Source organism: Cyprinus carpio, chromosome A22 (genome assembly GCF_018340385.1).
Source record: "Cyprinus carpio isolate SPL01 chromosome A22, ASM1834038v1, whole genome shotgun sequence".
Taxonomy (NCBI): domain Eukaryota; kingdom Metazoa; phylum Chordata; class Actinopteri; order Cypriniformes; family Cyprinidae; genus Cyprinus; species Cyprinus carpio.
This window is the reverse complement of record NC_056593.1, coordinates 15613983-15631908: the sequence shown is the minus strand read 5'-3', so window position 1 is coordinate 15631908 and position 17926 is coordinate 15613983. Positions and strand designations below refer to the sequence as shown.

Genomic DNA, 17926 nt, shown 5'->3' with positions numbered 1-17926 from the left:
TAAGATTCATACATTTTTAATCTAAGAGTAATTTACCCAGCATTTTAACCCTACAAGTAGCTCCTAAACCTAGGACAGCTTAGTTGTCCTCTTAAGTCCATTGATATACCTAAGAGTGACTCAAAAGTGAAATCCATGTGGCCACCAAGTAAACCATCCACAGCAATGAGGTCAACCCTGCCTTACTCTTAAACTCCTAGCTATGAACTAGCTCAAGTTAACTTAAGAGGAGTAATCAACTAGCTAAGGAGGCCTCGTAGTGGCAAGATAAAAAATCTCTGTGAATAAGGGCCCTGGTGTTTGTAATAGTAGGTAACTAGAGTAATGAATCTGGACCATCAAGAATCAACTCCAAGGATTCGAATCAGAACTCTATGGAACCAAATCTCCCAATATTCCAGAATTAAAGAATCAATCATTTTTGGCATCAATTTCCCACCGTATAGATCTTGCAACTTCTTTTTCCCCTCAACGGAAAAGTCTCCAGAATGCTAGTGACATACTGAGCTCTTTAAATAATTAAATTGTCATGGAAACAAACATATTTTTAATTTTAAAAAGGCTCAAAATAAGTTATGTTATACTTTCTCAGTTCACTCACTAATTTGGCAGGTGTGGCAAAAAGTAACTTTGGACCTTGTTTGTTAATACAGAGCCGTGATTCGATCACTTGACAACAGGAACTATGGGAAGGGTGTGTCAGCTCAGGCAGATGAGTAGTTATATTTAGAATATTATTTTTTCTTTTTTTTACGCAATCTGTGTGATAGAGCACATTTCCTTTGTGGGCAGGATGCCACACACCACCCTCAGAGTCACGTTCAGAGAGTCACACACAGGCTCATTAAACAAGACTTCCATAACAGCATACTGATAAAGTTTTATGATCTGTTTTTTACAAAAATGCATTACAGGACCATTTTCTATTTTCTTTACAGAAACACCATGGGAAAAAAACAGCAATAAATGCTGTTTTGCAATAAGTGCTATAAAATCAACACACTTACAAATGCATTGATTCATAGACATCCATAAACCCACACACACTATATATACATGTGTATAACTTCAGGCTAGACCCGCACCTGAAGATGCACTCTCTAGTACATTCCTGGGAAAGCTGAGCTGTTTTGGCCGGAGGGAGGGATGTACAGCTGCCAGCACGTATATATCTTCATTAGCACACATGCACTCAGGTTTGTGTACTCAACCATGATAGAAGGCAAAAAAGCTGAAACAATAACTCAAGTGCAAGAGTTCCAAATGATTCATTGACAAATTAAGCCAAGATGAGGATTAGCTTGGCGATTCACACCTTCAATTAAGTTGTCAAAAGAAGCTAGGCTTTAAGGAGGATGTCGAAAAGAGTTTGAATAAACGCTGTACATTTTAATTTGACCCCAAACCACACTGGGCTGTAAACCAACCTCACCCATGAGAGTTCAAGCCCACTTCCTCTAAACTGACTGTAATTTAAAATCTCAGGATTTGCTGAGCAGATCCGAGGCTCTGTGTGATTTAAACCTTACCGAGAAGCACAGTGCTAGGAATCTGACATGTTAAATTAAACAAGCACCTACAATCTATCAATTAAGAAAAGAGTGGTTGGATGTCTTTGTTTTCATGGCAGTGAGATTCACAAATGTGGAACGTTTTAATGTCGGACAAAAGGACCCCCTGGGGATTTTATGAATACTGAGTGTTGCTTTTAAACCACAACAAAGGCCTGTAGTCCATTGGAAGTGATATAAAACAACTGTACGGAGCTACATTGACTCTCGACATGTTTATGTTTGTCTCTATTAAACAAAAAGATCACAATGTGACTTCAGAATGTGGAAAAGGCCCTGTGTTTGACAGGGTCAGGGTGACCATAATATAACAAACAAGTTCACAAGTTTATAACAAGTTCAAATGAATGTTCTTCACATGCTACTTGTGATGCAACACTTAGAAGATATTTATATACACTATCATTAAAATTTTTTAGGGTTGGTAATTATTTTTATTTTATTTTTGTTTTTATGTTTTTGAAATAAATCTCTCATGCTCACCAAGGCTGCATTTATTTGATCAAAAATACCCCCACACACACACACACACACAAAACTGTGATAAGGTAAAACAATATGTTACTTTAAAACAACTATTTTAATATATTTTAAAATGTATTTTTTTACTCCTATGAAACAATGATAAATTCACAATAACAATACCACATTTCAATTTCAAAATTTTTTTTTTTCAGTGTCACATGTTTTGGAGACGCTGTTTCGTTGTGAAGGTGAAAACACTTAGTTTGGTCTTCCAAAAGAGGACACGACTAGAAATCAGTGGTTAAGTTGTAATTACAACACTGTTCCAGAATAGTTCAACCCAAATATTCAGATGTGTGCTACACATTTTATGGAGGACTGTTTCCTGATCCTGGGAAAGTAGACTACAATGCTGGCTGTTCTGACTCACAGTCTGTAAGTACGTTTTCTAATTTAAAGGATTTGCCACTGATGATTCAAACGCGAGTTTTGAGCAGTGTAGAGTAGAGCTTGTAGTTTTTCATTTCTCCGATCACAAATGCAGACATGGTTTTATGTTTACATGGCACGATGCAGCGCAATGCGTAAAAAGACAGTATAAGTCATTATAATCAGTAATTATGTCCCCACTGGATACAACAAATAGCTTGTTTGTAATGGTTTTTATTGTTTTTTTTTTCTCATCGCGCCGGTGTTCTGACAATTTCTGTTACCCTGTCAGATTTTCCTACCTCCCAATAAACAGATGGTAAAATAATTTGGAAGCAAAATCCTTTATTAACATGTACACCTACCCCAGCGGTTCTCTGTTCCAGTCCTCGTGCCCCCCAGCTCTGCATATTTTGCATGTCTCTCTTTGTTAACACACCTGATTCAGATAAATCAGCTCGTTAGAAGTGAGCTCCGTGCATGAACTGTGTTCCGATTGACATGGTCCCTACACAGTGTTCATTGCTCCCATGCTAATTTGATTTGAACCATGCTAATGCACTTCAACTAATGCCAACAAAGTTTTCTAGTCTATTCAGAAGAATGTTGTGGTCGATAGTGTAGAACGCAGCACTAAGATCCAGAAGCACTAATAGAGAGATACAACCATGATCAGATGATAAGAGCAGGCCATTTGTAACTCTAATGAGAGCAGTTTCAGTACTATGATACTGTCTAAATCCTGACTGGAAATCCTTACAGATACCATTTTTCTCTAAGAAGGAATATCTTTGTGAGGATACTACCTTTTTTAATGAGAGGCTTAATAACAGCCAGTTTGAAGGTTTTGAGGACATATCCTATGACAATGACAAATTAATAATAGTGGTTTACTGTGTAATCACAGCTATCAATGTAAATGCCGTCTATATGAATAGGGTGTGATTATTGACTTTATGGCGCCTCTGTATGATTACCATCTCTATAACTGGCCATCAGTACATCAGCACGTGATAACTGACTATATGAGCATCTATCAGTGTAAATGCTGTATTTCTAGTGATCTCAGGATGTACTGTAATTGGAATACATAGTTAATTATTTTTTATTTTTCTTATTTATTTTTATTACTCAAATTATTCTTATTGTATTTTTCTAGTGCTCAAATAAATCACTTATATGATGTCTAAGATTCTGTCTATTGTTTTATAATTGAAAAAATATGCAGTGGTATGTTTAATGACTAAAATATTTTGTAGAACTGTGAGTCCCATAATGGGGGGTGCTGGCTAACATGTAAAGCGTAAAGGAGCAACCATATCTAAAATGCTAGAAAAGAGCGAGTCCATAGTTTATGTTACATCATCAGGTTTTTCTGAGTAGAAGTTACAGTTTTAGCTATATGGAGTTTACACAAGATTAGATAATGATCTGAGATGTCATCGCTTTGCTGCAGAATTTCAACACCGTTAACATCAATTCCATGTGACAGCATTAAATCTAGAGTATGATTTCAACAATGAGTAGGACCTGACACGTGTTGTTTAACTCCAATAGAGCTTTGAATGTCTAGAAATGCTGATCCCCGGTGCAGTTTTTTATCATTATCAACATGGATATTAAAAAATCACCAACAATTAAGACTTTATCTGCAGCCAGCACAAACTAGATAGAAAATCAGCAATTTCTTTAATAAAGTCTGTATGGTGCCCTGGTGGCCTGTATACAGTAGCCAGTACAAACATCACAGGGGATTTATCATTGAGACTTGTTTCTCTTAATATTTTCATGGAAACCATGATACTTTTTTTCAGGATTATTTGATTAAAAAAAAAGTAAAAATAATGGTAGCGGATAAAACATAAAAAATATAGCAATCAATTTGGTATGGTGGAATTGATACCACAATTTTAAAAACTTATGAATAAAATATATATTTACATTTTCACACACAACATATATGTGCTATCCACATTTTGAAGCAGAAAGCAAGCCAGACGTAACATCTGGGAGTGATTGTGCTGCTTTCAGCAGATGTGAAATGACAGTGATTGGTTTCATTAAACTCCTGACCTGGAACATTTTTACTAATGCATTCCCAACACAGACACACACCCCACAGGTCAAGCCTCACCCTAAACACCAGAGAACAACATTATTAACCACACAAACCACATTTGAGCTGTTTGCACTAACAACTGTCAAACCACAGCTAGATCCCTCCTGTTACCACCAGCAAAGTCCAACAGTTACAAAACATTGAAAGCTGCCCACGGAAAAGCTCTTGTTTGGAAGAGCATACAATCTCTTTTTAATTAAAATAAAAATGTAATCACCATTACATTTATTTTATTTAGTCCGATTTGAATCTCTTGCATAAGACGTCTGTCCTCTCAGACCCAGCATGCACAAAACTGGCTGGGACATCAAACGTTTTTGTCTCAAACTCATTTGAGTCAGCTCTTGGCATTTCGCTCTGTTTTTTTCTCTCTCTCATGGTCAGGGTACGACCTCGTAACCATGGTGAAGGGCTGCTAATATCAATGCAAATGGATTCTCTGCTCGCAGGAATTCAGCCGGACCGGAGGAACCCCGAGTGGCACTCCAGAGAAGGAATTATCATTCCTTCAAAAAACCAAAAAGTATAAAACCTGACTAGAAAGAACAGTTTATATGGCATCTATAATTTAAATTTAGGCAAAATTTCAGAGAAAAACCTTGCCAAAAATGTAGCACAATCTTGTTCTTGTTAATCTAAAGAGCTTTTCTTGATCACTGCTACACTAGTAGGCTAGGCTGTTAGCTTGCTAACTTATGCTTGCTAATGGATATAACAATAAATGGGAAATGCTACGTTCATAGAAACATACTTTGTATTCTTTTTGGTTTTGAAACACATTTGCACCATTTTCAACAAAAGTTTACATTCGTCTCTAAAATTGTCATGCGGTGTAACCAAATAAAAGGAATCTTTGCTGAATAAAAATAGTAATTTCTTTCTTGCAAAATTAGTCTAAAGTTCTATTCATGTTAGTTTTGGCTCATTTTATATCAAGTTAAAAAGTATTTTTTACAAATATCATGAATTATTCATTCATAAATATTGCATTTTGGGGGGTTGTACCACATGACATTTTCTAACCTGAACTATTCTTGTCTTGTCATAAAATGGAGAATTGTTGACTTTGAAAGTGTCATGAGGTCTTCAGGTGTTTTTTTCATTTCAAGGTAGTTTTTTTCTCTGCATGTTTCTGCACATTGGTTGCACCACATGACTTTGATTTTCCAGATACAGCCAAATCAAATTTCTCCAAAATCATGCTTCACACAGCTGTAAATTAAACATAAAATACATTCTGATTGGTTGCAAAGTTGTTGCTTCCCTCTTTGCCTTCAGCAAGGGCAGAAACATAACTTGACTGTGGAAACTTGTAACATCTTTCTCTGAACAGAAGGATGTTGAGTGAGAGGACATGGAAAAGATCTCTTAGGCAAGACATAAGCCCATTCAAATCTGTGAAAGGGGTCCTCAGTGTCACATCCCAAGCGGTCTCATGGGGTCTGTCCTCCTCTCACTTCCTGTGGTGGGACAGAGTTGTGTTTCAGGCTGTGAGAACCATCTCTATGGGGCCTGTTTCCACCCACACATGTATAAAGAGATTATTCTGACCCTTATCCCACAGACACAGCATTCCCGACAATGATGTTATCTCGCCACACCAGCACATCCAATTATACTACAAGACTTGTTCATGCTGCTCTGTCATTTATCTTTCTCATCTATAATCAAATAACCCAGCAGAACAATCTGTGGATATGTCTAAGACCACATTATGCTGCTGTGCGCCCGTTTTGTGGGTTTATAAATCTTGTGTTTGACTGGTAGATGACAGGAATCTTGAATGTCAATGCAGATGTTCTTTTCCAATGGACTTCAGGTTTTAAATCTCTCGTTTAAGGGGTCGTCCAATGATAATAACAAAAGTTTATCTCTTAAAAGGCCTTTCTTGAGTCGAAGACATCAAGAGAAATTTCTTAAGGACATTTCCATACGTCGACAAAAAAGTTTATAGCGTTTGTAGTGTTTTAAGTCTAGAACATTCCAAAATTTCACAAAAAAAAAAAAAAATTGATTTTGTTCAGTATGGTAAGAACAAATAACTATCAAATGTTCTTATACTTTGGCACCACTTTCGCAAACTCTTTCGCCATACCTATTGTACATTTTTCATTTTTACTGAATCAATTTACAGTGGCACTTTATATAGAAACCATCTTGGAAAAGTTGCATTTTTAACATTATTCAGATATTTTTTCCCCCTCAGAATTGTGAGAAAAAAAGTGGGACTTGTGGGATAAAAAGACACAATTACCTTTTTATTTTTTCTTGGTGAAAATGGACTTAATCAGATATACCTACTAGTCAATTTAAAAAAAAAAAAATGTAGTTAGTAAAATCCCTAATTTACACCAGTTTATTGGCAGCTTTAAAACACATTTACATACAAAAATGCTTAGCTACGTGTGCAACCTTTCAGTCCCTGCGCCGCATACAAATAGTGATAAAGAAAAAAAGGATAAAACAAACCTGAAATTAGACTCATATGGAGCGGCAAGACCAAAGAAAGCGAGAGTAAGTTGCACAATAAAAACACCACCACCAGCACTCACACACGCTCCACACATCCTAAAAACAAAATGAAAAATTTCCATGGCAGAACGCAGTCAGCATGTGGAGCTCATATGGTTCTGATAAGCGTTAATGGGGAACTGTGAGGTAATGATGAAGTCATGCCTGTCCGCTGGACAGGTTCAAATAAAAGACTGGTGCTTTCCAAATGGTTTCATACTTACTCGAGCGCTGACACACACTGTTAGGACAAGCAAACACACAAACACACACACACACAGAAATATGACTATAGTTTGCAGAGCTTCTAGGTCAAGAGAAGATAAAATTTCAATTTGTTTATCTTTACACACGACTGCATATCACATACTCTAAATGCATTTCTATACGTATCTGACCTCAGAAAGCATTCTCAGCCAGATGGAGCTAAGCCGAAGAAAGAAAAACAGAAAGAAGTTTGCTCTGCCCTGATCATCAGCAATATTCATGCACTCCCAATAAAAAATGCGTGAGAAAAGTGGACACACCCGCAGAGTGAGAAAATGATAGAGGGAAATGATAAAAATAGCTTTAGAACTCAAATTCTATAAAGATAAAAATGTGTGACACTGATTTAAAATTGTCAGTATTGGCAGAAAACTGTGTATTTACACAACGAACACATTGACGGCGCGATCTGTAACGTCCAATTCATGTAAACGTGACTTTCATGAAGTGACTCTGTTCACAAAACAGCATCTAAAGCCCTATTCGGACAGTAATTGTTTCTCATGGGGACGTCCGTAAAATATAAATCTCCATAGCCCCTCAATGATTAAACGCATGCTTTCGGATTAAGATAAATTTGCGATGGATTTCTGGCAGTGCGTTCCAAACGGGATACATCGCCCTCCGAAGGGCACTTCGGAGTGAAAACAATCATGGCCGACATATTGAAGGTTCGTTCCAAACCGAAGCGCTCGAAAGTTTCCACTTCTACGGGCCCTTCGGAATGAAGGATTTCGAAGAGTACAACTGATGGACACTTCAGGCTCCCATGATCCTTTGCATGATTACAGCGCCTCCGTGTGGGTATGGTATAATGACGCAGAAGGGCACTTCAAGAAACAGTTGTTTGGTCCCCTACACCCTTCAACCCTTCGAAGCTCTCACTCCGGAGGGTAAACCCTTTGAAGGGATTAGGGCATAGGGATGAGCCCTTCCGAATGGAACGCAGGGTGAGTTTGTAATCCTACAAACCCGGAAACTGCGTGTCTTACGTAGTCAGTCACATGACTACTAGTCGACCAGAATTTTTTTTTAGTTGTGGGCAGCCCTATAATTATAAATAATATAGCTCTAAAAGAAAACCACCGAAATCCTGGATTCGGCCGTCATTGGTGAAAATCCCCCTGAAAAACAATTTCCGTAAATAGGGCTTAAATCACTGGTGAGACTAGCGGTTGGAATAAGAAACGATCACCCTTGCTACACTATCAGTTACATTCGAATTGAACTGAACCAGGAATCGTTACCTCATGTGTCACATGAGTACATGTCAACAGAGTTTTGTTGCATAAAATCAGCTTATAAAGTAATATAAAGCACAGACAGAGTTTTGTTGCAAAAAATCATCTCAAAAATTAATATAAAAAACACAAAACATGCCTATGATGGCCAAAAATGCTGATATAATGCTACAAAACAAACAAAAGAATTTTCTTGAAATAAAAAAAAAATAATAACAAAAAATTCCCACAATAGCCAAAAAATACAAACAATTAAACACTAAAATGTTCAAACAATACAAAAAAAAAAAAAAAAAAAAGTTCAAACTATTTTTGAAAAATAAATAAATAAATTGAACATTTTGAACATTTTCATGAGTAGCCTGAATATGAACAACAGAGAGCAAGTTAAATAAATTATATTAAATGCTCTTAAGAGGCTTTATTGCACTTTTATTGCACATACACTACACACCTTGCCCTGCAGACAAAATAATCTTTGATTTTATATCTCAAGTACAAGCTTGACTTAATTAGGATAATTTAATTTATGAATCAGGATCGCTAATTAGAGGATGCAAGAATTATCCAAATGCAAGGACAGCTTGCAATGCATGCGCCTTTGACTTTTGACTATGCATCAGCATATCTTAAGGACGGCCTGCAGGCCCGGGGACAACGTGTGCGAGAGACTTTTGAGCCGGTTGACAAAACAGTCTATAAACTATTATCTTAAAGTTATTACTTATTTATGCATGTAGAGAAACCTTCACATTTAATTATACACACAAAAGTATATATACTGTATATTATATTTAAAATACATTTATACATTAAATAAAAAAATGTTTTATAAATAAATATTTTAATATATATGTGATTTAACATTAAAATAATATATTTACATATTTACATTTATTTATATTTATATATTTAATGTATTTTTTTTACCTTTTTTACAAACATTCAATTATTTATAATGACAACATATATACATTTAATGCATTTTAAATAAAAAAATATAAATATCTATTTGCATATTTAATAATTTTATTTATATACTGTATATATTATATATATATATTATATATATATATATATATATATATATATATATATATATATATACTAACAATTTTATGCATCAATGTCTGTTTCACCTGACTAACACTAACATCCATTCAATTCCTCTGATTTATCTACTGCATCAGACACACTATTATTATTATTTAACACAGTGCTGCTTAACCGTGACAGTATCTGTTACAACCGCAGCAGCTTCAGCGCAGCGCAGGGCGGGACGCACTGGAACTTCAAAGGCACCAGCAGCGCCTTCATCACTTCAAACGCGTCGCTGTGCTCCTGCTGAAGGCATGCGTTTCCATTAAACCCAGCCACAGACAGCGCTGTGCAGTCCAACCGAGGCCTGAGTAACACACCCGAGCAAAGCGCATTAAAAGCCGCTCACCTGCTACGCGTTCGGGAAGTTGCGACCAATCTGGTACTTTCATTCAGTCCGCGCGCACGTTCAGCCCGGAGAGCACGAGCGCTTTGAACCGTAGTTCAGTGTAGTTGCGGTGAAGAGCGCGTGAGGTCAGCAGCGCTGCGCAGATGACATCATGAGAGTGATAGACGTCACACACCGAGCTCAATGGCGTCAGCTGATCCGCGTGTGATACCGATCTGCGGCAGCACGGGGACGCGCACTATATGTCAGCAAATCACCGCTGCTCTGCAATCGGCACGTGGGAAGTAGCAAAAAATGTCAGGCGCCGAAAAAATGTCAACTACTGGTGTTCAAAGGGGATCTTCTAAAAAAAAAAAATAAAAGTAATAATAATAATAATAATAATAATAATAATAATAAATTAATATAGATATATATATATATATATATATATATATATATATATATATATATATATATATATATATATAATATAATATAATTTATAATAAATAATGTATTTATTGACATTGTATTGAATATTGTAAATGTCCTTTTTGTAAGGAAAAAAAACTTACTTTTTGGTCCATGTAGCAATTATAATATTTAATTAATATTCATGTTGACCATTACCTTCAGAAACGTTATCATGAGACGACAAATTAATTTCTCTGGGGAAATGCGGAGGCATTATGATCCGATGCTTCTCCCTAGTGACCGTGAATGGTATTACATCACAATAGCGTGCTTGACTATAACATGCAATGCTGTGAGTGTGAACTGTTTTGGCCATTACTGCATGAGTGTGAACCTTAAAAGAGGTGAACTGTCCTTCTCATGAAAACCTTAAAATTATCCAATGAGGAAAACAGTAAAAAATTACATCACAGCCGTTTTGGACCAATACACTAAATATAGAATCAGAAAATCACTTTTATATGAGAATTATGTGATTTGCATTTGAATTAATACACAATGGGTGGTTCTCACCTACAACTGTTATTAAAATGGGCCAATAGTAAAACATACCTGAAAAAAATATATCCTGTTATTGAATCAAAATTATAAACAAGCAAAGCAAACATTAAAGGGAAAAACAAACTTACCACAGTAAACATTTATACTGCCAGCTACAGAGCAATAATAGTACTGAAACAAATAGCTTTCTAATTATTATTATTTTTTAGAAATTGATGGTAAATTTTACGAACATTTGCAAATAAACTGCAATTAACATGTTGAAAAAGATTATCATGGATTATGGGCTGGTGTTTTAGCCAGAAGTGATTGTTTAAAGTTAATTTTTTTACATACACAAAGCTTTTCACTTCACAAGACATTAGTTGATGGACTGGAGTGGATTACTTGTGGATTTTTGTGATGTTTTTATCAGCTGTTTGGACGCTCATTCTGACGGCACCCATTCACTCCATTGGTGAGCATGTGATTTAATGCTACATTTTTCCAAATCTGATGAAGTAACAAACTCATCTACATCTTAGATGGTCTGAGGGTGAGAATATTTTCTGAACTGGTATAAAGCATGAATCCAGCATAGAGGAGTTGAGTGAATTTGGTGTTGAATGTGTATAAGTGTCAGAGATGCTGTGGAAGGTGAGAATGTCGGCCAGTTTGTCCAGATACACTGCTACTTTGTGCTGGGGGAGGAATATGTGTTCCCATATTGTCAGGCCAGTCAAACAGTTTCTCCCAGAAGCAGCTCAGAATCCAGGATTCGTCATTGGCTCCGAATCTCTACTTTCTCTTTTTCTGCTGATTCCTTCATATGACCGCCATATCACCCAAACCTCTCCATTCAGCCTCGCGGTAACAGCGTCCAGACAGACACTCTTTACACAGAACCTGCCGAAGGCCGTCAAATATCCCTGGATTATCAGGATATGACATTGGTTCTGGATTACATACCAACTTTTTGTCCCCCTCTACAACAGAGACGATTGTGTACTGTGTTTGGATCCAGTGTGAGATCACAGAAATCTGCACACAAGAAAAGAGAACATAATTAAGACAGCAAGAAGCAGACTGGCCTTGGATCTACTTTTCGGTTCCATGTAAATATTTTGACTACAATATACACAAAACATATTTAGACCTTATTCTGTTCTTCTGTAAAATGGTGTTCTGTGAAGAAAACGTATGTGTAGACCTACATTTTGGGAGTTCTTCTCTACTCATGTTCTCTCCACTGTGTTCCATGATCCAGACTGTCGAAGAAAAAGAAAAGCATAATGTGTCATGTTCTATTCATTGAACTCACCGAAAATGTTGAAGAAAAAACAACAACAAAACAAACTAACAAACAAAAACAAATAGAACACAGTAAATAATCTTTAAATATAATATTTTGCTTTCCATCCTTTATTACACTTTTTTTTGTAGTTAATTAGGGACCAAGCAACGACTGTACTTTAACAACACCTTTACTTTCTTACAATACTAATGCAATGCATTTACATGGATCCTAACAACCCGTTTTTAAACTTCAACTTAAAATAAAAAATGTTTAACCTTGTAGCAACATAAGGGTGATTAAATGTGCACATTGAAATTGAGTTGTTTAAACCTATGATAATCTTTTTAATAGCAAAACATTAGTCGTTGCCACTACATCAGTCCAGAATTTTTGCTTCGAAGCAGAGTCCTTGATGTTCCCCCTGAAGAAGTGAAAACCGGTGACAACATATGGAGAATTACAGTGGGAGCTCGTTTCTGTGCTTGGATTTGATGCTTGTGTTATGAAAAAGGCGTCTGGGTCACTGATGAGGGATCAGACTTAATTGCTGCACTCGCACCATATCATCGGCTGGATTGTCAGGACCATGTTTATATCACAGTACTCAGACATGCACTTGATTGTGACGAACTACGAGACTGCGCACCAGAGATCACACAGACTTTGTTGGCAGCAAAGGCGCTCATGAGATACACCAAGCAAACAGGTATAATAAGCCAGTTAACAAAAACTGTCAGACAAATGACGGACACCAGATTCAGCACTGTGTTCCTTACATATGGTGAGTTTTGTGGAAATCTTGACAAACGTGGAGAAAGCTGAAGAATTTACAAAGTATCTCAAGATGTGTTAAGAGTTCCTGCTGGAATTTCTTCGCCCATTGCTCAGAGGGGACTAGAGGGCGACCAGTACCCCACACTCAATCTGGTTGTTATGTGGCATGAGCGGCTCATGCCTAATCAGGCCTGTCACTTCAGACAGTCCACACCAGGCCATTATTTGTAACCCCATTGTTGAACCGGTAACTAAAAGAAGCAAGACTGTAGTGGCAGAGTTTGAGCAGCAGCAGCCTTACACTCCTCTTATGATCAAAGGGACCCCTGTGAGCAGCTTCAAGTACCTTGGTGTAAACATCTCAGAGGACCTGACCTGGACTTCACACATCCAAACACAGGTTTATAAAGCCAGGCAAAGACTGTACCATCTGCGACATCAGAGGAAATTCAGGGTCTCACCAGCAATCCTGAAAACTTTCTATTCAGGGGCCATAGAAAGTGTATTGACTCAGTGTATCTCAGTGTGGTATGGTAACAGCTCCAGTCAAGACTGCAATGCCCTGCAGAGAGTTGGGCACTTAAAGCGCATCTCAGGGTCTGCTCTCCCCTCTCTGCAGGACATCTACCTCAAACGCTACAAAAGCAGAGCTGTTAAAATCATAAAGGACACAAATCACCCTGGTAACTCTCTTTTCATTTAGCTGCCATCTGGTAAGCGATTCCGTAGCCTAATGGCAAAAACTGAGAGACTTAGGAGGAGCTTCTTCCCCCAGGCCATCAGGCTCCTAAACTCAAACTCAGTCTCTTAACCTCTATGTGACTTCACTTTATCTTGTACATTCCTGCTCATCTTAATATTTATTAAGTTTACAGTATACTGTCCTGCACATTTTATTTTATTCTTATTTTTTTATCTTACTTTTTCCATATCATATTTTTTTGTATGATTTTCTTGTGTTTGTATTCTTTAATAATTGCACTGTCCATGGAGCGGACCTGACTTACATTTCACTGCTGGTCATATGCTCTCCATATAACCATGTATGTGACAAATAAAAATCTTGAAATCTTGAGGAGTGAGTAAACGTGCCCCTGAAAGAAACTGTTGATAAAGTTCAGCAAAACATGAGCCGCAACCACAACATGGAAGAGGAATGGGATCTCTTGGGTTGGTGGAAAAACAACAGCTGCGTTTTCTTATTACTGTCAAGACTGGCCCGTAGTATACTCAGCATCCCTGCAAGTAGCAGCAGCAGCGAGATAAACTTCACTGCTGCTGGACTAACTTTTAGTCAGATGAAGACAGCGCTGAAACCATCAATTGTTGATGCCGTTCTCTTCCTTTCACAATTCATACTGAAATGGATATATTTGTGTAAATAGTTGTGCAACACTTTCCATGAACTCTGTTTTGATTCAAGAGGAATTTGTGCCTGTTGCACCTTTGTTCACACAGCAACGTTTCATAATTTGGTAAGTACGTGCTTTTTCTCTTTTGCTCTTGTGCTGAGGGGGCAGCTGTGCCTTGATGAAACTGTGTTAGTTTACACATACTTGTTTACTGATGGATGCGTGCAGTCCTGCAATACAGCATCTTGCAAAACGTTATTTTTTATGAGAAACCCATTTTGGGTTTGGGTGTTTAGGCTAACATTAGCAGGCTAGAAATGCTATCTGGTAAAGGACATCATAATGGTATACTTGATAATCAATAACTTAACTTCATAGTCAAGAACTTATTTTTAAACACTTATATTTTAAAGCCTCAACTCTACAGCTGTGCAGTAAAATTCACTTTAATGATTCACTTTTCATTTATGAAGACATGAAAAAATTTGACAAAAAAATCATCTTGCCATTTCCAACTACCTAGCAGCAATAGTGTTAGCCCATTTTGCGGGGAGGAGAATCACGGACCAGGCATTTTTTTTGACAGTCTTGATTAACTGATGGCAGCAGAGGATTTCATTAGTAAACCATTTCCACTAACTATTTTACAATTGTGGTTTAGTATAAAAAAAAAAAATAAGTAACAAAAGTCTATGTATAGCAAGTGCAGGAAGTCACAGTCTCATGTCATTTAAAAAAATAAAATAAGTGTCAATAGCCAATGGTGTTTTGGCAGAAATGTATTTATTATAAATGTTACTTTTATTACTTATATTACTGAACATTTAACTTTCATAGAAGTTGTTTTTGTAGTTTGTACAAGTTTATATTTTTTAATTACAAATTCCATAGTTTATTATTAGCTTACTTGTTTTAAAAACCACATGAAAATGGTAATGAGGACCACAGTTTTATTTGTTGTGACCAGCATCTTACTAAACTAGTCAGTTAAACTCTGGATTCTATGCAAGAACTAGTAAATTTTATTAGGACAAAGGATAATTTAGACTACCAGAATAGCTTTAATAGCTTCTCTCTTTAAAAGCTTAGTTCCAATTAATTTTAATTGAAGATAAATGTTATTCAATAAGAGCTTGATTAAAGATAAATATCAGTGTCTTAAAGTATGTTAACTATTTACCTTGTGTTTATGTTCTTAAAGGGGCAGTTCAATCAAAAATGAAAATTCATAATTTACTCATTCCATTCCAAACTGTTCATCACAATTCAATCATTTTTGTCCATGCAATAGAAATCAAGGGTAATGATTTGGTAACAAAATGGTTTGTTAACATTCTACAAAACATCATCTTTGTGTTCCACAGAAGAAAGTAAATCATACAAGTTTGAAGGACATGGGGGTGAGAAAATGACAATTTAATAGCAGTAAAAAAAAAAAAAAAAAAAAAAAAAAAAAAAAAAAAAAATTTAATTCTAGTTCAAAATCAATGCTTGTCAAGTGCATTTCTATATGACAAAAATGCATTATTAAGTTTGTTGCATTTGCAGTGAATTCAGTAATATCATTATTTGTTTGTCCTGTTTTATTTATTTTCTCCAATTTAAGGCATAATCACCCATAGACTGTAGAAAAGATGGACGACGTACCTTCATTCACTTCCACTGATGAAAAGTGAAGCTGCCATTGTCCCAATAGGGTGCGGCCATATTGCACTGATTTGGGACCAGAGTCTGCGCAGTAGACAGCGAAGTAGAGCCGCGTCCCGCCCACACTTCTACAGAGTCGATAGCAAACACACGCCCCTGACCCTTTTTTAAATTAGCCTGACTGGTCCAATTTTTGTCTTCTGATTTTTCGTATAAGAGGCTTGTGTTAAAATAAGGTAAATACAACTCCAATCTCTTCCTGAAGATCCCAAAAAAAGTCCATTGGTGCCTCAGTTTGCTCAGAGAAGCTGTCAGTCTCAGCTGTCAATCATGACGTCACACTCCCATTTTTTATAGCATCACATAACTAAAACCAAACGTATTTTAAAAACAAACACCCTAACTTACATCAGCGTGATCAAATCTACATCAAATAACAGACCATGTTTGAAAACAAAATATTTAAAGTGAAATTTAATTTGTCCCATGTCCCATTAAATTACATGAGAGGGCGGGGTTTATGACCTATACTGGGACCACCCAGCTGGGGGCAATCGAAACACGATGGCTTCATTTGAGGACGCACTTGCAATAACCCAGCAAAACATTCACAGGGAACTCGTGGGCCAAACGAAATGGATTTGTCCATTTTTAACCCCTGTCCAGCCCTGTATTTAGTCAACAGACTTGCTGCTGCAGTTTTGTTTCTAAATTTAGACCAAATCATTTAATGCACAGCTGTTTTTGAAATCGGCACATCAGATGTTTTGTTCCATTTGTTGCTTTATGACTGTAAATCACAGCATTGATTTAACTTTACATCTGCATTTGTCATTCATTAAACAAAAAACATACATGTTTGTTCCTCCCCAACAAAAAAAAAAAAAAAAAAAAAAAAAAAATAAACAAAAAAAATATTCAAATTGTGAATGGATTATGTAGAGAAAGGGCACTCCATTACAGCTGATTTTGACAGTTGATAGGAATGACTGAGCTGGCTTATCTTAAACCAGCAAGTAACCATGCATTTTTATTGACCAAAAACAGATGTAATAGTAAGTTGACACTTACTATTACACCTATTGCAACTTAAATTGTACTTATTAAAAATGGATGATGTACTACAGAGGGAAAACTGACTGATGCATCTGTCACTCCTGACCAGCTAAAGAATCTCCATTAGAAGACAGAATACAGAGTGGGCAAAAGTTTCAGCAGCTGCAGCAAATTTACAATTTAAAAAAAAAAAAAAAAAAAAAAAAAAAAAAAAAAAAAAAAAAAAAGTGATTTTACAGCCATTCCTAGCACTGAGTCCCTATGACAATGTTGTACATTGTGTAAAAATTTACTAATACTTTCCTAAATTAGGGGTGTCCAGGGGTGTTTGAGTCTCAGAGAGCGGAACAAAGAACTGATACCAGAAAGCAGCCAAATGATACCAAAAACAACTCCGTAAAGCAATTTTCCTTTTTATTTCCTTTTATCTTCAAACTGGGAGAACATGCCATATGAATAAGGGACTGAAATTGAAAAGCCCTGCAGTAAGTGTTATGCGGAATGCCCATGACCATTTCAATGACCACTTCCCTGACCTTGAACAGCTCCCTGCCCATTTCCTTAACCACTTCCACGATGCTGACCAGTTCCCTGACCACTTCCCTGACCTTGACCAATTCCCTGACCACTTCCCCGACCTTGACCGCTTCCCCGGCCTTGGCCAGTTCCTTGACCTTGACCACTTCCCTGGCCTTTAACAGTTCCCTGACCACTTCCCCGACCTTGACCAAATCCCTGACTGCTTCCCCGCCTTGGCCAGTTCCCCGGCCTTGGCCAGTTCCCTGACCACTTCCCTGACCTTGACCAATTCCCC

At 36.8% G+C, this 17926-nt stretch overlaps 1 protein-coding gene across 1 annotated transcript in view; it reads right to left on the bottom strand.

The window, feature by feature from the left end:
• The window catches only part of LOC109058568 (gamma-adducin-like), an 83055-nt gene extending 72870 nt beyond the window's left edge, over positions 1-10185 (bottom strand). The window contains exon 1 of the mRNA XM_042712094.1: positions 10051-10185. The gene's annotated coding sequence lies outside the window, so the exon portion shown is untranslated. The remainder of the gene's footprint in view (positions 1-10050) is intronic.
• Between the last annotated feature and the right edge of the window lie 7741 nt (positions 10186-17926).